The sequence below is a fragment of the Chrysochloris asiatica genome, unplaced genomic scaffold (genome assembly GCF_000296735.1).
Source record: "Chrysochloris asiatica unplaced genomic scaffold, ChrAsi1.0 scaffold00016, whole genome shotgun sequence".
Lineage (NCBI taxonomy): Eukaryota > Metazoa > Chordata > Mammalia > Afrosoricida > Chrysochloridae > Chrysochloris > Chrysochloris asiatica.
The window spans coordinates 14,539,358-14,566,452 of NW_006408534.1; the positions used below are offsets into that span (position 1 = coordinate 14,539,358).

The window sequence follows — 27,095 nt, forward strand, 5'->3', positions numbered from 1 at the left end:
TCAGAGCCCTGCAGTTCCAAGGCTGTCATAGCTCTTATTTCTTGTGGAAATAAGTAGAGGGATTGCTGAGTCATACAGGTATGTCTATTTCTAATTTTCTAAGGAAGCACCATACCATTTCCCACAGTGGTTTTACCACTTTACAGTTCCATCAGCATTGTAGGAGGGTTCCAATGTCTTCACACTGTCATTAACATTTGTTGTTTTCAGTTTATTTGAATTTGTTATTAATGTTGGAGTAAGTTGATATCTCATTTTTTTTTGATTTTTGTCTCTGATGGCTGATCATGTGGCACTGTGGGTTAATGTACTGAACTGAAAAGTTGGTAGTTCAAGTTCACCAGCCACTCCTTGGAAACCCTATACAGGGTCACTATGGGTTGGAACCAATGGGATACTTAGCAACAACAGCAGCTAATGATTGCTAACATTTCTTCATATGTTGGCTGCCTAAATGTCTTCTTTCGTGAAGTGTCTGTTCATGCCCTTTGCTCAATTTTAAATTGGTTGTTTGTCTTTTTATTGTAGAGGTGTTATAATTTTCTATAAATTTTAGAGATCAGTTCTTTGTCTGATAATGTCATTGTAAAAAAATTTCCCCCCAGTTTGTGGGCTCTCTTTTAATGAAATTTTTTGATGTACTTAAGTGTCTTAATTTTTAAGAGGTCCCAGTCATCTATTTTGTCTTTACTGTTTGTGTGTTTTTAGTTGTTTGATAGTGAATTTATGCCATGTTTGTTTCTACTTTTTCCTTGATGATACTTTAGTTCTAGCTTTTACATTTAGGTCTTTAGTCTTTGTTGAGTTTATTTTTGTATATAGTGTGAGATAGGGATTTTGTTTCATTCTTTTGCAAATGGATTTCCAATTTTGCCAGCACCATTTGTTGAAGACACTATCCCGTCCCCATTTAATGTATTTTAGCTCTTTGTCAAAGATCACTTAATTGTATGTGCATAGATTTACTTCTGGGTTCTCAGTTCTGTTTCTTTGATCTTTGTATGTATGTATCTTTCATTGTTCCAGTACCAGGCTGTTTTGACCACTGTGGCTGTGTAGTAGATTTTGAGGTCAGAAAGTGAGAGGCATCCAACTTTATTATTTTTGTGTAGTGCTTTGCTTATCCTTTCCATATAAAGTTAGTGATCTGTTTTTCCATCTCTTTAAAGAATTATGTTGGAATCTAGATTGGGATTGCATTACATCTATAAATTGCTTTAGGTAGTGTTGACATTTTCATAATGTTAAATATTCCAAGCCATGAGCTTGATAATATTCTTCCATTTTTATAAGTCTTTTGGTTTCTTGTAGTGTTTTGTAGGATTTTTTTTTTTTTAAGGTCTTTTGTTTCTCTGGTTAGATTTATTCCTGGTGTGGTGCTATGGGTTAATGTGCCAGACTGCAAAGCTGTTTTAACTGCAAGGTCAGTAGTTCAAGCTTATCAGCCGCTCCTTGGAAACCCTATACAGGGTTGCTGTGGGTTGGAACCGGCTTCCTGGCACCTAACAACAATAACATTTCATGTTGTAGGTGGCTATTGTAGAAGGAGCTCTGGTAGCATAGTGGTTATGAATTGAGCTGCTAACCACAAGGTTGGCAGTTCGAAACTACCAGCTGTTCTGCAGGAGAAAGATGTAGCTTTCTGCTCCTGTAAAGATTTGCAGCCTCGGAAACCTTGTGCAGGGTCACTATGAGTTGGAACCGACTCCAACAACAACAACAATTGTAAATGGGATTGTTTTCTTGATTATTCTTTTCAGAACTACCTTTCTTAATGTAGAGGAATCCAACTGATTTTTGTATATTGATGTGCCCTGCCACTTTATTTAATCTTTCAATGAATTCCAATAAATTTCTTGCTGTGTTGTGGGGATTTTCTAGGATAATAACTTGATTTGTTGTATTGTTATGTAGAGCTTGGTAGAAATGTTCTCTATTTGTGCTGTCTTCATGACGTAGTTACTAGTCTTAATAGGCCATTAAAATGTGGCTAGTGTGACTGAGGGGTCCTAGCATGGTCCAGTTTGGTTTGCCCTAAAAGGAGCTGTGGTAGCGTAGTGGTTATGAATCGGGCTGTGAACCGCAAGGTCAGCAGTTCAAAACTACCAGCTGTTCCACGGGAGAAAGATGAGACTTTCTGTTCCTGTAAAGATTTATAGCCTTGGAAACCCTGTACAGGGTTGCTATGAGTCGGAACTGACTCCACGGCACATAACAACAACAACAAATACAGCATTAGAAAAAAGCTGGTAAATGTAATGTAAGAAAACATTGGGTATTTCAACATTTTTTATGTGACTATAATTCAGTGACAATACTGTGAATATAATACTGTGAACTCTGGTGGTGTAGTGGTTAAGTGCTTAGCTGCTAACTGTTCGAACCCATCCAGAGGCTCTGTGGGAGAAAGTGCTGGTGCTCTCTGCTCCCAAAAGGATTATAGCTTAGAAAACCCTACAGGGGCAGTTCTCCTCTGTTCTGTAAGGTTTTTATGAATCAGAATTGACTAGCTAGCAACAGGTAATGGAGTTCATATTGGTCAGTTATCACAAATGTGCTCATATATTTTTAATATTCATGTAAACACACTTAAATCAGTTTTTATTTTTTATACAGACATACCTGCAGATGATCATGTTGTATACAAACTGAAGGTTTGCAGTAACTTAGTGTCGAGTTTGTGAGAGCCTTTTTCCAACAGTATGCCCTGACTTTGTGTATCTGTCACATTGTAGTAATTCTCACAGTATTTCGAACTTTTCATAATGCTATGGATTACTTGATAGACAGTGTTACTATTATTATTGTTGAGTGCTGTCAGACATTTTGACCTTATCCTTTGATTCCACACCATGACTCCTAATAGATTGCAGTATAGTGTAAACATAACTTTTATACTTACAGGGAAGCCACAACATTCATTTGACGTTCTTTATTGCATTATTAGCTTTATCGATGTGTTTTGGAACTGAATCTGCAGTATCTCCAAAGTATGCCTGTACTTCCACGATTTTGGGTCCTACTAATAATACTTTCCTTTCTCAAAAAGATTATAAATTGAGTACTTTTAAATACTGTTTTTCCTTGACGGAACATTTCCTCTAAATAAAATACTTGTTTTATTATGGACAAATAGAAACATTCAGTTTACACACCAATTTTTGTGTGCTCCTTAAAGGTTCTTTCTGTTACAATTTTTCTACCCACAGAGCTTAATGTAATATCTTACATAGAAGTACTGTTTCTTTTTTTATTGACGATGAAAGAGAAGACACTGTTCTTAATTTCAGGAGGGTACAAGTTGACTAAACTTAGTTTACTTCATTGCTGTTTTGCAGTAATACAGGATGAATATCTCCCTTATTTGTGAAGGAAACCTATTATAACATATACAGGATATTTGCCTTCAAAGAGACTTTTCAGTCACACTTGGACATTGGAAAATGTCTATGATAGTTTTTATTACCTTGGTTGACAAAACTAAAATTGGTTAATGGTAAATACACATGTAACTAGTCCTCCATGTAAGTGTAGTGTCATTTGAGTAATTTGATCTCTCTTTTGGTAAAATATATGTTGTGAAAGACTTGTCATTCCTTTTCTACTGACATTTAACAGTTGATACTACATTTAGAATAGACTCACATTGCAGTTCATAGCTTGGGAAGGCGCAAATCATCTTGAATCTTGAATCCACTGGTGTCTGAATTATTCAACTGGTTTAGTCATACTCAGTTTCAAATAAAGTGTTCAGTGGTATTAATGACTTATTTGTAAATTATAACAATGCAATTTAAAAAAATGAATTGCTGTTATAGTGACTAGTTTCCATTTGGTTTGAGAGGTTCTGACGGGAAATTTTAAGTTAAAAATGTATGGTACTCATGAAATATATTAACGTGTTACAAAGGGTTTTCTTTTAAGCGTTTGTGAAGATGTAATGAAAAATGAGTTTCAAGATAAAGATACTAAAGTTTTTATAAAAGTAATTACCTCTGAAAGCCATGAAAGGAAAAAAGATATATATATTTAATGTTGTTGTCGCTATTGTTGTGCGCTTTAGAGTGGGTGCCAACTCATAGCTACCCAGTATAGGGTTTCCAAGGAGCAGTTGGTGGGTTTGAACCACCAACCTTATGATTACCAAGATCTAATGTTTATCTTCAACACCACACCGGTACTCCATGTGGTGCTGGTAGGATAAGCACTCAACCATAAGGTCGAGTGAACTGCAAGGTTGGTGGTTCAAACTCACCAGCCACTCCTTCAAAACCCTATACAGGGTTGCTATGAGTTGGAACCAACTCGACGGCACTTAACAACAATAACCACAAAATTGAAGCATGCAGAATTGTTCAGGGAAGGGTTGGAGAGTTGATAACAGTGCCTTCAGAAGTGTATAGGCCTAGATGGTGGATACGTTGAGAAACGGTAGCTTCACATTTTTGTTTAGTAATGGTTTCTATGATTTTGCAGCAATACGTTTTGACTTACCCTCATATATGAGATCAAATTGACAATTGTAACTTTAAAGCACAAATGAGAACTAGGACACAGTGAGTCTAAGTTAATGGTCGTGAAGTAACTGGGAAAAGATAGTGAGAATGAGGACGCAAAGTGAAGAATGTAGCCAATGTCACTGAATTGTACATGTAGAAATTGTTCAATGGGTGTATGTTGTGTATGATTTCATCAGAAACAAAGTTACAAAAAAGACACACATGGACTTTGAACCGTACAGATTTGGATTTGATCTTGGTTCTATCATGTGTTGTGGCAACTTGTACACGTCATTTAAACCAGTGCTCAAACATTAATGTGCGTATGAGGCATATGGAAGAGATCTTACAATGCAAGAGTTTTATGTAGGTCTGAAATATGGTTAGTGGTTCTGTATTTCTAACAAATTCTCAGGAGTTGCTGGTTCTGCTGGCCAACAGACTACGTTTAAAATGTACATTTACACTATTTAAGCCTTTCAGTTTTTCTATCTTTAAGATGGGGATAATATTAAAACCTACCATTTGGGGTGCTAAGGTGAGGTAATGCACGTTTTTTTGTAAAGTACCTGGTAGGTTGTAAGCGCTGTCAATATTACTGAAAGATAATTGGTGGTAGATCTGTGCCGTGGAGTTGGTTCCGATTCATGTGACCCTGTACAGGGTTTTCGAGTCTTTAAAATCTTTACAGGAGCAGGAAGCCTCATCTTTCTCCCGTGGAGCAGCTCGTAGTTTCAAACTGCTGACCTTGAGATAATTAAATGTATTAAAAACAACTGAATGGGAAGACTAGGTATTATAAAGGTGGTGTTAGTAAATAAATGCAGGAATTTCAGATAATTCAAATGGAAAAAGGATCCTGTTTGCCATCTGTTTTCCCAGGTCTGTATGGATTCACAGATGTAACTAGTTATGAACAAATTTGAGGACTCATTTATCCCTGTCATGTGACTGATGAAAGGTCCTTCTCCTGCCTTCAGGAGATACTGCACAAAATCATACACCTTAATTCCAGACATCTGTATCCCAGATTTGTATCCTTGTTTTATACATGTAATTGTTTAACTCTTCCTTTGTTGGTATTTAGTAATAATGTCTAGGTGTGAGTTCAACTATATTTTATTATTATTTTTTAAATACTTCAATTTGGCCATGAATAATAGTATTAGTGCTTTTATACTCTGCCTGCTTTTGGAATATTTTATTGTGGCTTAGGTGAAAGTTTCCATAGCACACTAGTTTCCCATTCAACAATTTTTGCAAATTTGTTTTGTGACATTAGCTGCAATCTCATCAATATGACAGCATTCTTCCCATTTCCTTCCTGGTTTCACCATTTCCATTTGCACATCTCTCTTGCCTCATCCTGCCTGCTGAACTTAAGTTTTGGGCAAATGCTACCCTTTTGGTTCTTGTGTGGTTGACTGTTCTGAGAAATGTGTTCCTTATGGGCATTGTTTGCTTTATAGACCTATTGTTTGCCTGAAAGGTGATATCTGAGGATGAGTATAGTTCTAGGTTTGAAAGGGTATCTAAGAACCGTAGTCTTCAGGGCTCCACCAGTCTCTATTAGACCAGTAAGTTTGATCTGTTTAAAATGATTTTGAATTTTGTTCAGCATTTTCTCTCACTCTGTCCAGGACCTTCTAATTGTGATGCTGATCAGAGTGGTCAGTGATGGTAGTTGGGCAGCATCGAGTTCTTCTGGTCTCAGGCTGGTGGAAACCTTTTTCTATTGTTCGTTAGTCCTAAAGACTAATTGTTTTCTTGAATCTTTGATTTCTCTCCCTGCTCTTTTTTTTTTTTTTGTGGATGGGAAGAGTCTAATAGTTGTATCTTAGATGGCAGCTCACAAGCTTTTAAGACCCAGTTGCTACTCACCAAAGTAGGATGTAGAATATTGTCTTTATAATCTTTGTTATGCCAGTTAACCTAGATGACCCCCAGACTCTATTCCTACATCTCCAAACCCTCAATCCCTCGACATCTTTTGTTATGTCTAAGACGTTTGCTTAACTTGGTCCCCATTTGCTCTACTGGATATATGTGTATAGAAATATACTCTTCAAACCTCAGTTCATGGGCGTACTCCTATAAGCCACCCCACAACTCACATATCTACCTTTGTACCCACTCATAAATTTTTATTATTACTGTTACTACAGGATTGTATGTGAAATTGTTTTTACCATTGTTGCTTTTTACTCTTGCATACCTCCTAGTGCTGACCTTCCCGTATTGTGTATTACTTTTCCTTTCACCCAAGTCTACATGTCTTGGAGAGAGTTATTTTCCCTCTCTCACCCTCCTAAACTCAGCATACTGATTTAGTACATATGGTGAAAGGATACAACCCTGACTGACTCACACCTTTTCTGATTTTAAACCATGCAGTTTTACCTTGTTCAGTTCAAACAACTGCCTCTTAGTCTATGTACAGGATCCCTGTAAGCACAACCAAGTGTTCTGGAATAACCGTTCTTTGCAGTGTTATGCATAATTTGTTATGATCCATACAGTCTTTACATGGCCAATAAAACACAGATAAACATCTTTCTGGTATTCTCTGCTTGCAGCCAAGATTCACCTGACAGCAGCAATTGTATTCCTTATTTCACACCCTTTTCTGTAACATGCCTGAATTTCTGGCAGCTGCCTGCTTGTGTATTTCAAGCTTTTTTGAATTATCGCCAGCAAAATTTTACTTGCATTTAATTTAAAAAATATTGTTTGACAATTTCCACATTCTGATAGTTCACCTTTGTTTAGAATGGGCACAAATATGGATCTCTTCTAGGAGCCCTGGTGGCACTGTGGGTTAAACCTGTGATGACTGCTAGCAACTACAAGGTCTATGATTCAAACCCACCAGCTGCCCCACAGGAGAAAGATGAAACTGCCTACTCTCATTAAGATTTACATTTTTGGCAGTACTCTCTATAGGATCACTAAGAGTGGGTTTTGGGTTTTCTAGTCTGTTAGACAGGTAACTCTCTTCCTAATTTCTTGGCATAGATGAGTGCACACAGCCAGTGCTGTTATTTGTTTGTTGAAACATCTCAATTCCTGGAGCCTTGTTTTTTTCTAATGCTTTGTGTGCAGCATGGACGTCTTTTTTCAGTACCATCAGTTCTTGATCATATGCTACCTCCTGAAATGGTTGAATGTCTATCACTTTTTTTTTGTACAGTGTTTCTGTGTATTCCTTCCATCTTCTTTTGTTGTTTCCTGCATTGTTTGATATTTTGCCCATGTTGTTGTTAGTGCCATTGAGTCAGTTCCTACTCACAGTGACTCTGGATAGGGTTTCCAAGGAGGGCTGGTGTGTTTGAACTGCTGACCGTGGTTTTATTTTACAGCACTATACCAGGACTCCATTTTGCCCATGTTGTTGTTGTTGCTAAGTGCCGTGGAGTTAGTTCTTACTAATTGTTGTTGTTGTTGGGTGCCGCTGAGTTGGTACCAACTCATAGAGACCTTGCACAGCAGAATGAAACACTGCCCCATCCTGGGATAGGGTTTCTGATGCTGTACATCTTTGCAGAAGCAGAATGCCGCAAAGCCTAGTGCTTATTATACAGAACCAACATGCTCCATGTTTTGCTCAATTTTGTTGTTAAGTGCTGTCGAGTTGGTTCCGACACAGCAACCCTGTGTTAGGTTTCTGAGGAGCAACTGGTGGGTTTGAATCTCTGACCTTGTGGTTCACAGTCTAGTGCTGATCCTAAAGCAGAACACCAGGAATACTTCAATATTGTAGCTTGAGACTTAAATTTTTCTTCAGTTCTTTTACTTTGAGAAATGCTGAGCATATTATTCTTCCCTTTTGGTTTTCTAAATTTCATTATAATAAACACTTCTCAAGCTGTCCTTTGAAATCTGTTCAGCTCTTTTACTTCATTTCTTCCATATGCTTTAGCATCTTTAAGCTGTAGCATTTCCAGTTGCCTCTTAAGCATGCAAAAGCTGGAAAATTAATAAGGAGACCAAAGATTCAGTGATGCATTTGAGTTATGGTGCTGGAGAAGGATATTAAAGTACCATGGACTGTCAGAAGAACAAACAAATCTGTGTTGGAAGAGTCACAGTCAGAATTCCTCTGTTGAAGCAAACCAGCATGGCGAGACAACAGCAACAGAAGATAAAACAGCAAGTAAGCCTCTTACCATGGAAGTGGTTCTAACTCATGGTGACCTGTGAGTCGTACAGAAAAGCCCCTGTGGAGTTCAGAATAGTAAGTAGTACTGAGCTCCATAGGTTTCTGTTGTTGTTATAATTTTTATGGGAGCAGATTGCCAGCCCTTTCTTTTGCAGAATCACTGGGTCCATTTCAGTAGCCTACCTCTTAGAGTCCTGGTGTGGCACTGTGGGTTAATGTGCTGGACTGCAAAGTTGGTTTGAACTGCAGGGTCAGTGGTTCAAGCTCACCATCTGCTCCTAGGAAACCTTATACAGGGTCACAATGGTGTTTCTGAGGATTGACTGGTGGGTTTGAATTGTCGACCTTGTGATTCAAACCAACCTTGCAGTCCAGTGCTTTTCCTACAGCGCCATACCAGAACTTAACTGCATAATTGTTGTTAAATGCCGTCGAGTTGGTTCTGACTCATTGCGACTCTCTATAGGGTTTCCAAGTAATGACTGGTGGGTTTGAACTGCTGACCTGATGGTTCAAAATGACCATACAATCCAGTGCTTTTTCCCACAGCACCACACCAAGACTTCTACTGCTAATGTTGTTATTTGTTGTTAAGTGCTTTTGAGTCCGTTCTCACCCATAATGACCCTAGGAGTAGCTGGTGAGTTTGAACCACCTACCATGCTGTTCAAATCGACTTTGCAGTCAGCGCTTAATCCACAGCACCACATCAGGACTCCCCTACTGTATAATAGAAGGCATATAATTTATATTGTTTTTGTTAAGTGCTGTCCAGTCGATTCTGACTCTTAACAACACTCTATAGGATTTCTGAGGAGTGACTGGTAGTTTGAACTGCCAACATTGCGGTTAGCAGTCCGGTGCTTAGCCTACAGTGCCATACCAGGAGACTGTAATTTATATTAGGGGTAATGATTTATACAAGTGTTATGTTTTTGGTTACTACTCTAACACTTTTTCTATTATGCCTTGAGTGGGCTATTACTAATATTTCATATGTTGTTGTTAAGTGCCATCAGCAAGTCGGTTCTGACTCATAGGACCCTGTATAGGGTTTTCAAGGAGCAGCTTGTGGTTCAAACTGACTTTGTGGTCCAGTGATTATTTTACAGCATCACACCAAGACTCAAATATTCAAGTAGATAGTTAAAACAAAACCCCACCCATCTGTCAGTTGGTGTCCTATGATGGCTTGGGTGGTACTTTGATGCTGGAAGCTATGCCAAGAGTGTTTCAAATACCAGCAGGGTCACCCATGGTGGACAGGTTTAAACTGGAGCTTTCATTGTAAGACAGACTTTGTTGTTGTTAAGTGCTGTTTTAACTCATAGGGACCCTGTATAGTGTTTCTGAGGAGCAGCTGGTGGGTATGAACTGCCGACCTTGTGGTTCAAACCCACCTTGCAGTCCAGTACTTTATCCTACAGGACTAGGTGGCCCACTTCTGAGGGATCAGCCTCTGAAAATCTTAAGAATAATGCTGAAACACTGTCTGGTACAGTGTCAGGAGATTAACCCCTTGGGTTTGAAGAAATTCAAAACGCCATTGAGAGGAAAAGTTGCCTCAAAGTAGAGTCAACCTTAATGACATGCATGGATGGAGCAGAGTTTTTGGGACCTTCATTTACTGATGGGACATGAGTCAATGCTGAATTATATGAAGAAGAACATGGAATTAGAATTGGGTTTGGATGACTCATTAACAATTTGCATTATGCAGTGACACAATCTTGCTTGCTGAAAGTGAAGAACACTTGAAGATTGGAGACTACACTGGACCAGTAAATAGCATCATGCTAGCTCGAGAAAGGATTGAACTTATCAAGGATTTTGTTTTACTTAGACCCACACAATGCTATGGAAGCAGCAATTTTAAAAAATCAAAAAAGTATTGGCATTGGACAAATCTCCTACAAAAATGTTGAAGACTAAAGATGATACTTTGAGGACTAAGGTGTGCCTGACCCAAGGCATATTTTCCATCACCTCATATGCATGTTAAAGTTGGGCAATGAATAAGGGGAGACTGATGAAAGACTGATGGATTTTAATAATGGTGTTGATGAAGAATACTGAAAGTACCATGGACTGCCAGAAAAAAAACAGGTACATATTGCAAGAAGTATAGCTGGAATGCTTCTTAGAACCAAGTTTGGCAAGACATTTTTAATGTACTTTGGACGTGTTAGACAGAACCAGTCCTGGGAAAAGGACATCATTCATGACAAGTAAAGTAGATCAGTGGAAAAAGAGAAAGACCCTTAACGAAATGGATTGACACAATGGTTCAAAGTTAACAGCAGTTGTGAGGATGGCAATGTTTCGTTTTATTGTTCATAGGGTTGCTGTGAGTTGGACCTGATATGTCAGCACCTGATGCCAACAGCAGTTAATAAAAAAAAAAATCGTTTGGTAATATAGAAACAGTGGATAAAATTTTAAGATAAACCCAAGATTTCCATTTATATAATTTCCTCCCATTAAGTGTGGGCAGAATTTGTGACTGTAATAGAATATTACTGGGTCACGTTCAGCAAAGGTGAGGGATTTTGCAGAAGTAATTAAGGTAAATCTAAGTTAATATCAGGAGCTGTGGTGTGGTGCTGTCTGATAAGCACATGACTACTGACCATGATGTTGGTGGTTCAGGCTTATCAGCCAGAACCTGTCGGGTTTCCTTGGAAAACCCTATACAGTGTCTATGAGTCTGACCCGACTTGATGACACTTAACAGCAACTAAGTTAATCATAAGAGGAAGTATCGGGATGGGGGGAGGGGACTAGTCCTAATTAGGTTATTTTTAATTTTTTTTTTTAAGGTTATTTTTTAATACAGTATCCAGAGATCACATATCATGTTGGTATTGTTGATAACCACTAGGGTACAGGATAGCTTTGATGACACAGCTTAGCACAATAGCTGCAGTGATGGACTTCAGTGTGTTGATGGTGTAAGTATAAAGTCCTCATGAGTTGGTGTTGACTCTGTGGCAGCTGTCTAGTGGTGATGTTGGTTATGTGCCATGGAAGCAGTTTCTAGTAGCTGAGAGCCAGCAAGTTAAGGACTTCAGTCCTACACCTGCAAGGGACAGAATTATGCGAACCACTAGTGAGCTTAAAAGAAGACTTTAAGCCTCCAATAATGTCACTGCCACAGCTGTTATTTTGATACCTACCTAAACAGAAGACCCAGTTAACCCATACCTGGACTACACACAGAAACTCTCAGATAATAAATTTGGGTTATTTTAAGCTGTTAAGTTTGCTGTCACAAATAAAATAAATGCGTGGTCTTCACACTTCATAATAGCCATACGAGTACCAAAAATTTTCTTTTTGGCAGGAGGATTGGTCTCAGAGAATGTTTTACCTGATTATTCAGGGGTGATAGATAAATGCACTGGACTGCAAGGTCAGCCATTCAAGACTACCCAGCCGCTCCTCAGAAACCCTGTACAGGGTCACTATGAGTTGGACCTTAACAACAACACAACAAGAACATTGGAGAAGGAGAAGTCCTGGTGTGGGGCTGTAGGATAAGCATTGGACTGATAACTGCTATACAGGGTTGTATATGATTGGAAAATGACTCATGGCACTTAACAACAACAGGGGATGGACATTTCAGGCAGAAGGAAAACTTTTCAGAGGGAAGGCTGAAAAAATGCAGAGCATGTTTGGTACATGGCTGATACACCACTGAGCATCGTGAAATGGTAGTTGTTGTTGTTAAGTACTGTCGAGTCAGTTCTGACTCACCGCAACCTTGTATAGGGTTTCTGAGGAGCAGCTGGTGGGTTTGAACTGCTGACCTTGTGGTTTGCAGTCAAATGCTGATCCTACAGCGCCACAGGTGGGGATAAAATTTGGCTATAGAAGGTTTTCTATTCTAGTAGCCAGGGAGTTTTCATTCTGGAGATAATAATTATGTTTTTTTAATGCAGAATGGGCCATTGTGGGATTTATTGTAGAGGGCAGGAAAAATTGAATGTAAGAGGCCAAGAGACTCGGAAAACTCGTCTGTAGGAAGATTAGGAAAGGGTGTACATTTCTATTCATATCATTCAAATTTGTCTCATTTCATACTTAAATATCCTAAATTGTGCTAATCTCCAGGAGTTTTCACACAGGAAGGACCCCTCTCCCTGTCTAGTGCTTTTTATTTATCACAACAAAATATCAGTTTAATACAAACAAAAACAACAGGAAAACAAAAACAAAGCAAACCTTTAGCTATGCAAGCTCATTTTGATTTTTTTCTTCGCTGAATTCCTGTGGCAGTGTCAGGTTTATTCAGGTGGTCTACATTAGGGGCTGTTGTGTTGTTTCCTGGAATCCTGATATTCTTTGTGAGAAACACTATTAGATATTGAGAAACAGTTTAGTCTTTTACAACATGGGTTTGAACTGTGTGGGTCCATTTATATGCAGACTTTGAAAAAATGCCATGTAATGGTAATCGTGTCTACATGGAGCACTTCACGTGCCCAGTAAATTGTGTATCCCAGTAAAAGGTGAACTTACGTATTTTTCACGTTTAGTGCAATAGAGTAAACCTTAACACCATAGGACCCATTCTAGTGCCACTAGTGATGCTGTATGTGTCTAAGAAGCAGAGGAAAGTCATGACATTATAAGAAAAAGCTGACTTGCTTGATATGGGCTGTAGTTTGAAGTCTGCAACTGAGGTTGTTCATCATTTCAAGATTAAATGAATCCAGTATAAGGACCATTGTAAAAATGAAACATTAGGAAATTTATGAAGTCCTTGATGTAGCTATGTCAGTGGGTGCAAAAGTCTTGCCTGTTTTGTGTAATGTCTTTTAATTGCATATTGAAATGCAGCTTTTATGTGGGTCCAGTATATAATACATGTGATATGCAAAGTTTGTGTTAATTAACTCTTTGTTATCAATAAGACTTCTTGTCAACAGTAGGCTATTAGTAGTTAAGTTTTGGGGGCTTCAAAAATTATATGTGGCTTTCTGATTTTGCCACAGGTTGGTGGCCCTAACTTCCGTGTGTTCAAGGGTCAACTCTACTTATTTCTGATAAAAATTAAGGGTAAATCAACCAGGAGAAAACCTATTTCTGGTTTGTTTTATAAATTTACATCTTGAGAACACATGTGGGGGCTAGAGGGGCACCTGTTTCTTAAGTCTTTCAGTTAGTAGTGGGGTTGCTTTATATGTATTTCCCAGGTCTATTGGAGCAGACAAGAGGTAGCAAATGACACAGGCAGAGTTAATAAAAATGTTTTTCAAACTAGCCTTCTTGTGGGCTTCCCACCAGGAGCTTGTAGATTAATTCATGGCGTTCTGAAAATTTTCATTGAGAATATTTGAGTTTTATGCTTTGATGCTAACCTTAAAAGTTGCATGAGCATATCTGTGACTTGAATTGCCATGCTATTTTCATGCCCATCTATAATTTGTGCCAAGGAAAGCCAGTTGACATCCTGGTACATATATTATTTGAATGAAGTTTTCATCATAGTTTAAATAAGTAAATATCACAGCAGGGCATTTAGTATTTAGACAAAAGTGTATCTCAAAAGATTTCTGTGCAGTAGCAGTCAGAACCATGGTGATGTGGTTACTGTCAATAGCATTATTTTAATATTTATTTAGCATAAAATGTAAATCCATTGTTCTTATAACTTGGATTCAATTTATATATTTATGTTTAAAATTGTTTAATAACAATAAGCAGAAGGAGTTTATACCTCATATTGTTCATGTGTATATATGTTGTTGTTAAGTGATGTTGAGTTGTTCCAACTCATAGCAACCCTGTATAGGTTTTCCTAAGAGTGGCTAGTGAGTTTAAACCTCGACCCTGCAATTCAGACCGACCCTGTGGTCCAATGCTTATCTTAAAGCGCCACACCAGGACTCCGTATGTTATATATAACATTAAAATTTTAAGTCAACACACAGGGGTTGGGTGAGTACTGATTTTTTTCTTTTCAGATATACTACCAACTTGATATTTTCTGTCACTTGGTAAAGATTACCATGTATCCAAGGAGCTCTGGTAACGTAGTAGTTACGAATCGGGCTGTGAACTGCAAGGTCAGTAGTTCAAAACTACCAGCTATACCGCGGAAAGAAAGATGAGGCTTTCTGCTCCCGTAAAGATTCACACCCTTGGAAACCCTTAGAGGGTCGCTATGAGTCAGAACCGACTCCACACCATACCACCACCATGTGTCTATTAAATAAAATTTCTCAGCACTTATTCCTTTTTGTATTTCATTTTCCTTTTTTAACCAAAAGTTAAAGGCTTAGAGTAATCCTTTATGCTTTTAAGGTTATCTGTCTCTCAAAACCCTAGAGTTTTTGAAATCCCTCTCTCCTCTTTATTATTTTTAGTCCCATTGCCTTAGTTGTGTACTGTCCACAACTGGAAATCACTGCCTGTATATTAAAGCCCCCTCTAGTGTGTGTGTCTTCCATATTATTGTCATAAATAATCTTTAAGAAATGTGAATTTCATCGTGATGGTTCTCCTGCTTCTTTACTAGCTGCCTTTACTTGCTTATAAAGATAAATTCAGCATTTATAGCTTTGCATAAAAGGCAGTTTACTATGTCTAATCCTGGACTGTCCAGTTTGTTTTTCGATCTCCTCCCTTGTGCCTGATTCTCTGCAGTAGTCAGTGGTTCCTGAAACATACATCTTTCATGCCATCATGCCTATTGTTTCCTTTTTGAAATTTCAATACCTTTTCTCACTTGGTCAAATTTCAAATTTTGTTTTATATTCCACATTAGAACTCATCTCCAGTTGAATTAATTATATTTCTTTTCTGTTTTTTTTTTCTTAAATGTTTTATTGTGAATTATGTGATAGTTTACATGGGAGAACATTAGTTTTACATTCATTCTATCACATATCGTCTCATTGCCATGGTTACAATCCCCTCCATGCAATCCTTCCCCCGTATTCCCCATGTGCTTCTGTGTTTTTTGTTTCCTGATTTCGGTGCATTTGAAAATGTTGTGTAGTATGTGTTAATCTGTCTTTGCTACTAAATGTTTTGTTTTTTAATCTTTTTATTGTGAATTGAATGAAAGTTTATAGACAAGAACAGTTCTACGTTCAACAAATCTTACACTCTGTTTCATTTTAATGATTATAATCTCTTCCCTATACCAACAGTTATCCTGCTTCCTCCTTGTGGTTCCCCATTTCATTTTATATTTTACAAATGAACAAAGCACACATATAAAACAAAAGATACACATTCATTTCAGTGTCCAAAGTGCACATTCTGCAAGTCAGTCTCCTGCCTATAGGCACACAGCCTTACTCAGTCCATGGACCTAGAGTCCGCAGTAGCTTTGTCTCTCCACATCACTGCTGTCTCTGCCATGGTCTCTGCTGTTACCGCTTTTCCACTCATGCTCTTCCTTCTTGATGGTCCTGGGATCGTCTGTTTCTGAAATGAAAGATTAACTACTCCCCTGTTTTAGTTAAACATCTTCTACAATTTCTGTTTTGATAGTCAATCCTGCTAACAATTACAATTGAATCATAAAATCATTCCCCAACCCATTTCACCAGATCCATTTGGAAAAGAGGAAACTATTCATTGGGGATTCTACTTACCCCCCTCATTCTGAAACTAATAAGCACATTCATGTAAGCCATCTACTTCATGCCTTTATAGTCCCCCATTTTTTATATCCAATGTCTAAATTGCCTGTCCCTCTCAATATTGAGGAGACAAGCATGTTCCTTGATATGAAGAATCTTCCATTCTGGTTGCAACTGCATCCATAAGCAAAAGTCCAGCTCATCAAATTGTAGCAATTTACATTTGCTCACAGTATCCAACATCTTTATCTTCATCTGGTCGGGTTCTAGTAAGCTAGCCTTAGTAACCATCCAAGTTAGGTCAAGTGGGTACCAGCTGCAAATTTGGGAGTTCACACACCTCTCCGCACTTCAGACCGCATGGCCAATAAGAGATTTTTTGAGTGTAAGAATTATGTTTTATTATTTATTTTTTATCCTTATATTCTCCATGTGATACCTGGCACAGAATAAACATTTAGTCAAATGATTCAGTTGTCTATTTGATTTGAAATGTATTTGTGATTGAATTTCCCCCCCTTAGTTGTGACACTGGATATATCCGTAACCTTGATGTATTAAAGAAATGGGTTAAAAGGCTGGAGAATGAAATCAGGAGTGTGTGTGTGTGTGTGTGTGTGTGTATATATATATATATATATATATATAATCATTATGTACTGATACATACACTTGCTTAGTATTAGTTAAGCTACCTGGTTTTCGGGTGCCTTAAAAGACTTATAAATTGTATATGGCTTTGGTCTACTTTCTTTAGATATTGTCTTCATCTGTATCTAATCAAGGGAGTGCAGTGGCTCTATAGGATTAACGCTGGACTATAAACAACAAGGTTAGTAGTTTGAGCACGCCAGCAACTCTGTAGGAGGCTTTCTGCTCCTGCAAAGATTTACAATCTCAGAAACCTTATACAGGCCCACTCTAAGTCTGAATCAACTTGGTGGCACTTAACAAACAACAACATAACGAATGAAATATTTTGCCAGCCCTCTTCTTACTAATGAGATAGATTAGATTTTACACTATAATATTACTTAATTTTAATATGTGTGAAACTTGTGATATTAATATTATTTGATGATTTCTGCATTTCTTTGGGTCACCTCTCTGTGGAATGGGCACAGATATGGATCTCTTCCAATCAGTTGGCTAGGTAGTTGTCTTCCAAATTTCTTGGCATCAGTGAGTTGAGGGCCTCCAGTACAGCATCAGTTTTTTGAAATATTTCAATTTGTATTACATCAGTTTCCAGAGACTTGTTCTTTGCCAGTGCCTTCTGTGCACTTTGGAATTCTTCCTTCAATACCATTGGCTCTTGATCATATGCTACCTCTTGAAATAGTTGAACATTAACCACTTCTTTTTGGTACAGTGACTCTGTATTCCTTTCATCTTTTGATTTTCTAGCTCCAGGTCATTGCACATTTTGTTATAATATTTGATTTTCACTCCCTAAGGTGCCCTTTGAAATTTTCTGTTCAACTCTTTTCTTTTAACCTCTTCATTTTTCTCATTTGCTTTAGCATCTCTACATGCGAGAGCAGGTTTCAATCTCTTCTGACATCCATTTTGCTCTTTTCCTTCTTTCTTGTTTTCTTGATGACCTTTTGCTTTTTTATTGTCTGATGTTCATGATGTCATCCCACAACTCTTCTGGTCTGTGGTCATTAATGTCTAATGCATTAAATGTGGGCTTGGGATGATCTCTAAATTCAGGTGGGACATTTTAAAGGTTATATTTGGGCTCTAGTGGACTTGTTTAAATTTTCTTCAGCCTTAGCCTGAACTTGCATGTGAGCATATGAGTGATTGATAGTTTGTTCCACAGTCTATGTCTCTCGTCTTGTTCTGGCTGGCTGATGATATGGAGCTTTTCCATCATCTCTTTCTGCCAATGTGTGGTGGTGTTTATGTGCTGTGGAGTTGGTTCCAACTCATAGCGACCCTGTGCAGGGTTTGCAAGGCTGTAAATCTTTATGGGAGCAGAAAGCCTCATCTTTCTCTGCAAAACAGCTGGTAGTTTTGAACTGCTGACCCTGCAGTTTGCAGCCTGATTTGTAACCACTATGCTACCACAGCTCCTTTCTACTGATGTAGTTAGTCTTATTTCTGTGTATTCCACCTGGTGCCGTCCATGTGTGTAGTGGCCTTTTATGTTGTTTAAAAAAGGTATTTGCAATGAAGAAGTCATTGTTGTTTTTGTTAAAATGCTGTCAAGTTGGTTCTGACCATTAGCAACCCTGTATAGACTTTCCAAAAGGAGCTCTGGCGGGCTGTTTAACTTCAAGGTCGGCAGTTCAAAACTACCAGCTGTTCCACAGGAGAAAGATGAAGCTTTCTGCTCCTGTAAAGATTTGTAGCCTCGGAAACCCTGTGCAGGGTCACTATGAGTCGGAACTGACTCTATGGTACTTAACAAAAACAACAACATCGACTTTCCAAGAAGTGGCTGGGTGAACTTGAACTGCTGACCTTGTGGTTCAAACCAACTTTGCAGTCCAGTGCATTAACCCACAGCACCATTAGTCTTTCTAAATTCTATCATGTGATCTTCAGTATTGTTTCTTATCACCAAGGCCATATATTCAAATGATTGATCCTTCCTCTTTGTTTCCAACCTTTGCACTCCAGTCACCAGCAAGTATCAATACATCTTGATTGCATGTTTTATCAATTTCAGACTGAAGAAGTTGGTAGAATTCTTCAGTTTCAAAATCATTGGCTTTAGTGGTTGGTGCTTAAATTTGAAGAATAGTGGTATTAATTGGTCTTCTTGGTAGGCCTATGGATGTTATCCTATCACAGATAGTGTTGTACTTCAAGATAGATCTTGAAAAGTTCTTTTTGATGATGATGTGACGCCATTCCTCTTCAGTTAGTCATTCATGGCATAATAAAGCATGTGATTGTCAAGTTCATAATGGCCAGGACCAGTCTATTTGGCTGACTGTGCTTAGAATATCAATGTTTATGTATTCTGTTTCATTTTTGACAAGTTTCAATTTTCCTAGATTCATACTTTATATTTCATGTTCTGATTGTTTATATCCATTTGCAGATATTTATAGCTGTTCAAAGGAGCTCTGGTAGCATAGTGGCTACGAATCGGGCTGCTAACTTTAAGGTCTGCAGTTTGAAACTACCAGCTGTTCCGTGGAAGAAAGATGAGGCTTTCTGCTCCCGTAATGATTTACTGCCTCGGAAACCCTGTGCAGGGTCACTATGAATCGGAACTAACTCCACGGCACCTAACAACAACAACAGCTGTTCAATAAATATTGTTATGAGGTCACTTGGAATAGTAAGGAGATGAATACATTTAAGACCCCTAGTGCCTCGCATTTGTCTCATCTGTGTATCCACTGCCATTGGGTTCCCAACTCATAGCAACCCTATAGGACAGAGTAGAATGGCCACATAGGGTTTCAAAGGCAGGAATCTTTACAGAAGCAGATGGCCACATTTTTCTCCCGCAGAGCAGCTGGTGGGTTCGAACCAATTGTCTTTTTTTAAAATATGTTTTATTGTGAATTATGTGATAGTTTACATGGGAGAACATTAGCTTTACATTCATCCTATCATATATCGTTTCATTGCCATGGTTACAACCCCCTCTATGTATTATCAACCAACCAAAGGGTATACCATGTAAGCCTGCCCCCTCAATCCCCCACCCTGGTCATCAGCAAATAGTCCCTCTCCCTCTCTGGGTCTGTAGAGTCACCAGCTGCTCCATCTCTCCACCTCATTGTCTCTGTTTCCATCTCTGGCTTCACAGTTTCTCTGGGTAGGGTCTTGCTCTCCACTCTTCTCCCTTGATGGTTCCAGGGACCTCTGCTTCTGGACTGCAAAGTCAACCACTCCCCTCCTTTTGCTACAAAACAGCCACCTTTACATTTCTAAACCTCACAGTCAGTCCTGATAACAATTATTCACCATTGTACCACAAGAGACCTATCCCCATCTCCTTTCATTAGCCCCGCCCAGACAGATTGGAGAGTCTACCTTCTTCCATGCCCTCTGGATCTAGGACCCCTCTTGAAAGCTTGTAAGCCAGTCATTTCTTGCCTTTGTAGTCCCCCATTTTGGGTAGCCAATGTCCAAGTTCCCCATCCCTGTCTACTCTGTGTATGGAGGGGGTGGGAATGATCTTTGCTGTAAAGATTTGTTCCCTCTTTTGAGCTACTGCATCCATAGGTGTAGGTCAAGTTCATCAAATTGTATCAGATTGCTCTTTTTCTTTCCCTCTTTATCTAGTTGATCTCTGATCATCCAGTCATTGAAGCCAGGTCAAGTGGGTATTATCTGCAAGTGTGGGTATTCTTATGCATATGCCCTCTCTTCTTACCAGCTGGACTCTTCAGTCTCCACTCTAATCCTCTGTGGCTATGTCACTGACTCTGGGCCCAAGAGTCCCCAGGTCTTGCCACACTGCTGGCCGACCAGGTCTCCACCTGGGTACACAAGAGTCTATTGAACGTTGTAGAGCTTAGCGCACAGCTTCATTGCTATTTTTTCCAATTTTCTTTTGGTAGTAGCCGAGCACTTTAGCAGTTGCACCACTAAGGCTCCCTCAAAGGTGCATACACCCAGAATTTTGCTAAGACACGGATTGCAAATGAGCAGTGAATGCTAACTGCAGAGAAAGCAGCAGAGCGAGTGGGCATTAAACCTGAGCTAGCTCTGGTAATGTAGTGGTTATGAATCAGGCTGCGAACCTTAAGGTCAGCAGTTTGAAACTACCAACTGTTCCACGGGAGAAAGATGAGGTGTTCTGCTCCCGTAAAGATTTACACCCTCGGAAACCCTGTACAGGGTCACTACGAGTCAGAACCAACTCCACGGCACACAGCCACCATCAGGTCTCTGAAAGCTTGCACCCTATTGGGAATGTTCTCCAAGCTGTAGATTGTTCTAAACAGGCAGGGTTCCTCTGTTTTTGAGTTTAGGAGACTTCTGATACACAGCTTGTAATAGTGTATTCATAACATCTTTTTTTTCCCTTTATCGTTCTGTGGTACACATCTCAGAAAGGATGTGGGAGAAGTAAAAAATTGGTTAGACCCAAAGGGTTTGGAAATGCCTTTATTCTGCTGTCACAGTTGAGGATATAGAATTCTGGGTTCAAAATAATTTTCCCTCAGAATTTTGACACCATTGTTATCTAAATATCAGGTTGCACTTGAGAGATCTCTTATTCCTGATCATTTCTCTCTAGAATATTATAAGTTCTCCTCTTTAAACCTAGTATTTTGGTAATTCAGTGATGTTCTTTCCTCACCACATCCATCCCACTGGGCAGTCAGTTGATCCCTTCAATCTGGAAATTTACATTTTCTTTCATGTTTTAAGTTTAGGGATTTTGCTTTGTGTGTGTGTGTGTGTGTGTGTGTGTGTGTGCGCATGCGTGTGCATTTCAACTTTTAATTGTGAATTGGGTAGAAGGGAATTGTTTTTGTTTTACTTTTTTGTCTTTTGTAACCCATAAAAAGAATTTGATGGGGAGACAGAATCTCATATAAGCTTCATAATGGAACTAAATAAACATATTTCTGGGACTGGAAGAGCCAGGAGGTGTTCTGGATATGCAGAGCCGATGTGGGGTGAGAATGAGCACAGGCCAGGGGGAACAGTGTTGAAAGAAGAACATAAAATGGGGAGAATCAAGAAGAAGCACAGAGAACCTGACTGTGGACAGCTTTACTGTTGGACAGGGGTCTTCTGGGTATGTAGGATGAATCTTCCACACCAGCTGAAGGTTTTCCCACAGACCTTATATTCCTAAGGTTTTCCATCAGTGTAAACTCGCTCTTGCTGAATGATGGTGATTTTCTGATAGTACATCTCTTCACACTCCTTATATTTAAAGGACTTGTCAGTGCGGATTCTCTGATGTTGAGTCAAGGCTGTGTTAAAATGTGTTTCACACACTCCTTGCATGCAGAGGGTTTCTCCTCATTGTGCGTTCACTGATGAACAAAAAAGCTTGAGCCACAACTGAACGTCTTCCAACATTCATGACATCCGTACAGTTTCTCCCTAGTGTGGAATTTCTGGTGCTGAAAGAACACAGAGCTGCTACTGAAGGCCTTGCCACGGTCCTTACATTCATAGGTCCCCATTGCGGATTCTCTGATGCTGGATCAAAGTTGTATTTGAACTTGAACCTTTTGCACATTCTTTACACTTAAATGGTTCTTTCCAGTGTGAATTACCTGCTGTTGAATAAGTAATGAATTATACCTAGTCTTTTCAACATTCTTTGCACTCTTAAGACTTTTCTTCCATGTGGTGTCTCTGATATTGAAATATCTGTTACATTTTCACATACAAAAGAGATCTGACTACTATGACCATTATTGATAATGAGTTGTGTGCCAACACTACCATTTTATCCTAATTTCTCTCTCTTTTCACTTCTCTTGACAAACACAGGTCCCAAGATTCTCACTTGACTCACCTGTGACCTCTCTCCTTTTTGTCTCCTTAACTATCTAGTGACCTTGCTGCAGCTCGACGCTGCTCTCAAAGTCTGGAGCCTGGGGAACATGCCCTGGCAGTCCTTGGAAACTTGTGGCTCTTCCTTCTCAGTCCCCCAGCCCACTGGTGCCCAGGGATTAAGGCCCCATGGCAGTTCTCCTCGCTCCAGCTGGGAGACCAGAACAGGTCTGGTAAATGGAAACTATGAGGAAGTCCAAAATCACTTTCAGAGAACTGGGAGGACAGACACAAAGAGTTTTGTGAAGATCCCAATAGTTCCTCCTTTGCTTCTGTGATTGAGTGAGCCCCTCCCATGGAAGCTACATTTGCGTAATTCTCTAGCATCGCATCCCTGTAGACAGCTTTTTGTGCATGGTCTAGGATGGGCCACTGACTGGGTGAAGTGCATGGCCACATCCTTGACGGTCACTGGTTTCATGCTTTGTTGTTGTTCTGTGTGGTCAAGTTAGTTCTGACTCATGGTGATGTTGTGTAGGGTTCTGAGGAGTGGCTGGTGGGTTTGAATTGCCAACCTTGAAGTTAGCAGTCCAGGGCCAGGACTCTCATACCTGGTGCCAAGAGGTCTGGAGCATGGCTAGCATCCCTGCCTCATTTACTGTCCTAGGGGATCGGAGGAGTGAGGAGGGTGTGAAGAATGGGGTCCTGAGCACCCGGGAAGCAAACCAGGTACTTGAACCCATGGCATCTAGTAAACTCATCTAGTAAACTTTGTTTGATTTCTTTCTTTCTTTTTTTAAATTTAAGGTTTTTATTGTGGATTGAGTAAAAGTTTGCAGGGCAGATCATCAGTTTTACATTCAACAATCATACACCTAGTTTCATTACAATGATTATAATCCCCTCCATGTACCCTCAGTTAAGACTGTTTCTCTTTATTCATGTTAGCTCTTTTTTTTTTTTTTAATACTCAGGAATATATAATAATTTACACCACCAAAAGGCGCATTCTGTAAGTCTGCCTCCTGGCCGCCAGCTCTTAGTCCCTCTCTTCCCACGAATCTAGTGTCTTCTCTTTTGTTTGATTTCTTGACTGCTGCTTCCATGAGTCAGTCTTTTTTACCTTTATCATAATTACTGGCTCAATTGTCAGGATTTTTGTTTTCTTTCCATTGAGATGCAATCCTTTCTGAAGGCTGTATGTAGTCTTTGATCTTCATCTGTTTGTATTTCAAGTCCTTTTTCCCTTCTAGCAAGCAAGTTTTGTCATCTGCATAGCACAGGTTTAGAAAGTACCAAAGAGTGCCAGTTGTGCTACAAAAAAGTTACACTGTGTTACAATAGTGATGGCAATGTCTGTTGTTGTTGTTGTTGTTGTTGTTAGGTGCCATCGAGTCGGTTCCAACCCATAGCTACCCTGTATAGGATTTCCAAGGAGCAGCTGGTGAGTTTGAACCACAGACCTTACAGTTCAAACCGACCTTGTGGTCTAGTGTTTCAGTCCATTTTAACCTTTGCCAATTCAATAGGTAAAAACTCTCTGCTTTTTATTTTAATTTTTGTTATTTATAGTTTGTATGAACTGTCGGCAGCCATTCCCCTCCACAGCCCTAGCTACTTAACTTGGTTCTATAATTCATTGCAATGGCCACACAGAACTAGACTCCATAATCACAATTGTTAGGGAAGTTGTTGTTGCTGAGTGCTGTTGACTAACAGCAACCCTGTGTAGGGTTTCCAAGGAGCAGCTGGTGAACATGAGCCACCGACCTTGTGGTTCAAACCGACCTTGTAGTGCAGCCCCACACCAGGACTGTATTAGAGAAATTACTAGGTTACAACCCAGGATCAGAAAATGCTCAGGGCAGTTCTTTGAGTCTGGACAGCCTCTCCTCAGCTGTGCCTGCTGCGGACAAGTCTCTTTCTTTGTCTTCTTGGCCTGGCCTCTGCCTTGCTCAATAGTGTTACAAAGCCCTGCTGATAAATGGTCACAGGCGACACCAACTCCATTATAAGCTCCAGCCTGAAGGCACTCTACTCTGCTCTAGCTCTGTGGATCAGGAAATCTGGCTAGCTGGCTGGCTGTGTGCCATGGGAGTCAGTTCTGACGCATAGTGACCCTGTACAGGGTTTCCGAGGCTGTAAATCTTTACAGGAACAGAACGCCTCATCTTTCTCCTACGGAACAGCTGGTAGTTTTGTACTGCTGACCTTGCGGTTCACAGCCTGATTCGTAACCACTACGCTACCAGAGTTCCTTAGTAAATCTAGATCCCCCAATTAAATGCCTAGAGACATCCTACTCTGCAAACAAACCTCCTGCCCAGTGTCACTCAGCTTTACTTGTTCATGTGCTGGAAAGCCTACTGCTATGTCTTATGCTCTGACTCTTGGTTCTCTGCCACTCTTATGGTGTCACAACTTTCTGCACCTGGGCTGAGGAGGTTCAATGCACAGGGACCTTGGGGTCCTAAGGACGTGCGCTACGTCTGGCTCATCTTTGATGGTAGTGAAATTCCCTCTCTTTTGAGATGGTTCAATTTTATAGTCACATCAGAGTTCCAAGTTTTCACCATTAACCCTGCCAGCAGTCACTCCCAGCTGAAACATAAAATCCATTAGCATCTCCCCACACCTTGTCTCACGCAGACCCATCAGGAAAAAGTCACTTGGTGGGAGTATACGGACTATGGTGAGAAGACGCATGAAATAATATACTGCACTACAGAGTTACAGTCTTAAGAAGTTTTCAAGATGTTTATTGAACATATGTATTTTTATTTCTCTAAACTACCTTTGTTCTTTGGCAATTCTTTGAATTATTTTTCTCATTAATTTGTAACAATTCTGTGTATGATGGCTTTCCAATGATTTCTTTCCCCTGGTTTCTCTTTAGATGCTGTTTTTGGATTTATGTGTGTGTGTTCTTCTGTGTGTGCTCACAAAACACACACCACAGGGAACCAAACCACACTTAAGTTTTCTGGTTTTATGTAGTCATATTAGTTGTGTTTCTTCATAATGGCTCTGCGTTTTGTATCATCCATTAAAGCATCCATAAAGTATAAGATTAGACTTTAAAAAATTTGAAAGTTCTCTGTTATAATAATACACTTGATAGAAAATGAGGGGAGGATAAAAAGAGGAAAAATATCATACAGTCTTCCACTATGTTGTTGTTAAGTGCCTTGGAATCGGTTTTGCATAGGGTTTCTGAGGAGCTGTTGGTGAGCTTGAACCACCAATCTTGTGGTTTAAACCCGTCTTGCAGTCTAGCGCATTAACCCGCAGCAACACACCAGGACTCCTCTCTACCACTATAGGAAACTTAATATTTATATTTTAGTACAATTGTTTATCTAGTGTTTTCCCCCTACTTAAGCTTTGTGGTGCTGTGGATTAATGCACGAGACTGCAAAGCTGTTTGAACTGCAAGGTCAACGGTTCAAGCTCACCAGCTGCTCCTTGGAAACCCTATACAGGGTCTCTATGGGTTGGAATTGACTCGACGGAACTTAACAACAACAGCAACAACCTTGTTTTAATGTCTGAAGAAGAGTCATATTAGTATGTAACATGGCCGTTAACTGGAACAGTTATTCCTCTGCTTGTGTGTCTCTTGTGCAAACCTGTCAACTAGGACAGGGAGTTCAGAAGTGCAGACATTAGAGAAGAGACCATTCATACTAGAAGGCCATCATGATGGGGTTCAGAAACCTGCACATAAACGGGGGCTTCAGAACATTCCTGGTAAATGAAATTAAAATTTAATGGAGTTTTTCCATGGACGTTCTGAAGCCTTCTCATAAACATGATTGTGAGTTGTATTTTCTTTCTCCTTCTTTCTGTTGTCTAGCTTTTCTTCACTACTTAGTAAATTTTTCTTTTTACAATGCCAATTTTATTTATTTTAAACTATGCAATAGATGGTCAAAGTAAAAGGCTATTTTATTCCATATTTGAACTGAAGCTTTAAAAGGAAATCATTGCTCCTCTAGGGGGCCATTGTGGCAGCTTACTCACAACAAAGGACTTGAGTTTTCACTTAAAGGGAAGATGAAATTCAGAAACTCTTAAAGTTGGAGTTGCTTTGTTAGCTCCTGTTAGCTTCAGGAGCCTTCTTTCTAGTTCTCTTGTTTTTTAAAGCTTTTATTGTGAATTGAGTGAAGGTTTACTGGGCAGATCATCAGTTTTACATTCAACAAATCATTGCAATGATTACAACCCCCTCCATGCACCGTTGTTGTTGTTGTTGAGGAGTTGATTCCGACCCATAGCGAACCTGTATAGGGTTTCCAAGGAGCAGCTGGTGAGTTTGAACCGCCATGTACCATTAGCCAACAGTATTTACCTTTTTTGTTTTGTTTTGTTTTGCTTTTGGATATATACATACCACGT

At 39.4% G+C, this 27,095-nt stretch overlaps 1 protein-coding gene and 1 pseudogene across 1 annotated transcript in view; one reads left to right on the forward strand and one right to left on the reverse strand.

Annotated features, from left to right (window-relative positions):
• Positions 1-22,547, reverse strand: part of LOC102824398 — a 35,993-nt pseudogene extending 13,446 nt beyond the window's left edge.
• Positions 1-27,095, forward strand: part of ASXL2 (additional sex combs like 2 (Drosophila)) — a 200,668-nt gene that overhangs the window by 13,841 nt on the left and 159,732 nt on the right. The gene's annotated exons all lie outside the window — the stretch shown is intronic.